Raw genomic sequence first — 4686 nt, forward strand, 5'->3', positions numbered from 1 at the left:
GTAGATGTTCATCCATAGTGGGGTGGAGGGACAGGGAAGAATGAAGGAATTTAGAGTTGTGTAGAGGGGAGTGAGGGGAAGGATGGGGCGGTGGGGATGGGAAGGAGAGTAGAATGAGACAGACATTATTACCCTGTTTACTTGGTTGACTACACTGCTGGTCTAACTCTGCACCATGCACAGACAGAGGAATGAGAAGTTGTGCTCTATTTGTGTACACTGTGTCAAAATGCATTCTACTGTAAAATAAATTAATTAAAAAAAAAAAGAATGGAAATGTTGGGGAGTCAGTCACAATGCTAACTACCCAGGAAAATGTAAAACTCAGACTTCTATGCTAATGAGAGGGTTGAAAAAAAAGTCAACATCTGCAACAAAAACTTTACTAGGGAGAAACTTTGGCTAGGTAGTTTTCTGAAATACTAATTTACACTTTTCCATTGCTCCTTTTTTAAAAAAATAATGTTATTGTATTTTTATACCTCTATTTTAATTTATTTATTTTTTGTGGTGGTGAGGATTGAACCCCATGCCTCACACATGCTAGGCAAGCGTTCTACCTCTGAGCTACAACCCCAGCCTGCTCCTTGTTTTTTTATACACTCTCCCACTTTTTTTTTTTTAAATTTCCCATTTTCCCACCCAAGTAGGTAGCCAATTTGATACTTCACTGAGGGTGAGACGTTTGACAGGATAGTACACATAAATTTCCTGCCCTTTCTCCAGCTTTAGTTTCCGCTGACCCTAATATGTTTTTAAAGAAATTACAGAGTTTGGAGAATGAAATAAAAGGTGGTGTTTCTTGAGGGTATGTACAATGTCTCAGAGAAGCAGGGCCTTTCTTCTAAGTCAAGGAAATTCACTTTGGCTAATGAGAGAAGAGGGTGTTTTGGAGTTTCCAAAGCTTAAGGGACTGGAGTTCACTTTCTGAAAGCACTTAGAAGGGTGGCAAGACTCAAGGAACAACAGGTGCATTGTGTGTTTAGGCAGACGAGACCCTGGATGACCTCAGAGCAGAGTCGTGTGTCCCACCAGGCATGACAGGAAGGCAGTATAGATTCACCAGATAGAAGAGACACACAGACTGAGACAGCAGTTACTAAATGGTAACCTGTGCAGGCAGAATTATTATTATTATTTTTATTATTATTTTGGTCTGAGGGTCACCCATCCAATTCATTATTAATAGTTGAGGTATTTTTGGAATTTGTGGACTGAGATTTTTATTCATTTTGTTAGGATTATGACCTTTGTTGTATTGTAGCTCTTATATTTTCATAGAGATTTAAATTGCCTTTCTTTTTCTTGTTCACTCATTCAGCTTCTTAATCATTACAAAAGCAGGGAAGTAAGGTAATCTGGTTTAATTTTACAAGGAGTATCATGGGGGCTCTGGAGAGACTGCGTTGAGAGGACACTGGTGGAATCAACAAGACACACAAGGAGGTGATTGCGTAACCAAGAAAGAGGCTATGGAGCTCTGAGTGAAAGTGGGAATGATGAGAATGGGTGAAATCAGCATTTAATTTGGAGAAATAACTATTGATGGACTTGAATCAGCCTGTCAATAAGAATTATTTTGTTCCTTTTATATGCCAGGCATGGATCTAGAGATTCTGGAGTTATACTGGTAGATAAGACAGAGACTTTGTCCCCCAAAAGTTCATATTTTAGTGGAGAGAAGAATTGGGCAATACATGTAAAGAAATGAATGAAATAATTGTATATACTGATAAGTTCTGGTAAGTGCCATGGAAAACAGAAAATGAGAGTAGATGATCAGGAAGGCTGGTTACCTTTTCTTCTTCTCCTTCTCCTTCTTATTTTTATTAGCATTGCTGAGGACAAAACCCTGGACCTTGCAAATGCCAGGCAAGCACTCTATCACTGAGCCCCTTACCTTCCCCCACCCCAAATAACAATATTAAGGGAAATTTACATAAAAACAAATGCATCTGCTTAAGTGTACAGTTTGATAGGTCTTGACATATGAAGATGCTTACCACCACCACAAGTCAAAATATACACAACTTCTCTCATCACAGAAAGTTCCTTTGTGCCCATTTGTAGTTGATCTCCCTCTTACCCTGGCTCTAGACCACCACTGACATGCTTGATGTCACCACACATATATTTTGAGTCTGTTTTCCTTTAAAAAAAAAAGTCACTTTTGCTGGGGGATGAATTGGAATAAACTACCCTGGAGGAGCACAGAGGGCAAGTTTAGAGATAATGAGAAACACATAACAACAAAATAATAGAAATAATATTAATAATTAGCATATAATGGACATCTACAGAGTCTCAAGCACTGTTTAGTATTCCATACATTATTGTATCATCCTCAAAGAAAAGGGGGATGGTAAAACACTATGTCCCTGAATATCCCCTTTCTTTCCCCAAAAACCTAGCCAAGTTAAGAGAGTAATGAGAGCAAGCCTGGGCTGGAAAGTCCAGACACATAATATCTTAAAGGACACCAGCTATCTTATACACACTGGGAACTGGGGCAAGTTAGTGTTATCTGTAGAAAGAAATTTCTTGCATATGCACCAGAACAGATGGTCCTGGGATGCTGGTCAGACAAGCAAACTAGGCAAGCTAATGCTGATGATGTCATTGTTTCTGCAGCCTAACACATAAAACCCCACTCTGAGTGGGCACAGGTACAGAGAGGGCTCTGTGGAAAGTCTAGCAGGCTGCCACTAGACAAAGAACAGAGGTGCCCTCTGTCAGCCTGTTGCCACTAAACTCTTTTTGGAGCCGTCGCTGATCTCTTGTAAGCTTTCCCTAATAAATCACAAGTCTCACATGCCATTTTGGAGCATTTTCTTTGCCCTCTCCACAACTGCTCTTGCACATCTGGGTTGTGGATGTGACAATTACCCCATTTAATTTTATTTAATCTCTGCAACAAATCTTAGGGCTTGAGTTTATTTCATAGAGGAGGAAACCCCAAGGCTCAGAGAGGTTAAGTAATATTCACAAGATTACACAGCCAATAGGTGGCAGTTAGGACTCCACCCTGCAGGGTGTGTGGTTCAGCAAACTCTACAATAGCAAACACTTGCATAGTGCTCACTACATGCCAGACACTGTACTAAGCACTTTAATTGTCACAACAATCCAGAAAGGTGGGTTTGATTATTCCAGTTTTAATGAGGAAGAAATAGAGGCCCAGAGAAGAAGTATTACAAACCCGATAAGTGACTAGCAGAACAAGTTCCTCAAGTTCTAGAATCCTATTCTTTGACTACATCATTGCTTTATTTCATCCCAGGAAATAGGCTGCACACCAGCCTTTGCAACAGTGTTTTCTAGTCAGCAGCTGAGACCAGAAAAAGGCTTGCTTCTATTTCCATGAACTGTCTGAAACCTCCCCTAATCTTCCTGGCTTGGCTTCCTCTTCCAGCTCTTTCTTTGTGAAATAGGGGAGTCTCTGTGCTCTAGGGTCCTCCTCTTTACCTGGAGGACATGCTTGCTTTCCTTCTGAACTCCAGGAAGTTCCTCAGTCTTCAGTGAATCTGCACCCCCCCCAAAAAAAAAAAGTGAAAGGAGGAGGGAGGAGGGAGTGGAGCCTGTGTTGGGAGGAGGCTCGCCTGGCAGCCTGCTTTGTAGGACAGTGTACATGGTGACTCTGCTCCCAAACAGGTACCAAGAATGTCAATGTCAAACTCAGAACAACAAACAAAATGTTTGTTTTGGAATTTCTGACATTGAGCAGATGGGGTAAGGACTGAAAAAACATGTGCATGTGTAGATTTAATACTCAAGGACATGGTTCAACCAGGTGTTGAAAATGAACTGCAAGTAAACAATTTTCGAAGGCACAATTGAGACTTAATTTGAGTCGTCTCAAAGGGCTTTGAATATAATAAGGGAAATTCCAACTCCTCTCTATTTTGCTGGGAAAGGAAATAAAAAATCTAAATTTGTCCTTCTACTGAAGGAGAAGAAGCCCTTGGGTGGGGATCTACTTCCTTCTGTACTGTAAGAGGTAGGCAATGGGTGAGTCACTCTGGGTGAGTGACTTAATCATGAGATGTGACTTGGCCTTTGGGAAGCTGCTGACCAGACAGCTGGACAGGTGAGGCGTGAGGGTACTGGCTGCATGTCTGGTGGGGCAGAGCAGCTAAAGGAGACAGAGAGAATGACCTTTGATATCATCAAGACAGAGTCTTGCTGCAGCCATCCAGTGGGTGGGGGAACACATGTGGGACAGAAATATGACTTAGATTTCTTTCACTTAATCTGAGTCCCCTCTTATTCAAAGTACTGGTCCGCAAGATGACTGACACCAACTTTCCAAATAAGAGAAGGACACTATAAAATTAAAAAAAAAAATTCCCTAATTCTTCTCTTTGATGCGAGGAACACAGATCTGCATCTAAGACAGCGGCTAATTCTACTTAGTTGTACTCTGTGGTATGTAGCTGTATGCCTTTTTTAAAAATTTTTTTGTTAGTTGTCAATGGATTATTATTTTTTTTAATATGTGGTGCTGAGGATTGAACCCAGGGTCTCACACATGCCAGTCAAGTGCTCTAACACTGAGCCACAACTCCAGCCAAGGTGTATGCCTTATATAAGTACAAATTATTCAGTAATAAGTAACCTCTGTGTAGCACAGCACAATTTTATAAAGTTTATATATATATATATATATATCTGTCTCTTATACACATC

The sequence above is a fragment of the Marmota marmota genome, unplaced genomic scaffold (assembly GCF_001458135.2).
Source record: "Marmota marmota marmota unplaced genomic scaffold, marMar, whole genome shotgun sequence".
NCBI lineage: Eukaryota > Metazoa > Chordata > Mammalia > Rodentia > Sciuridae > Marmota > Marmota marmota.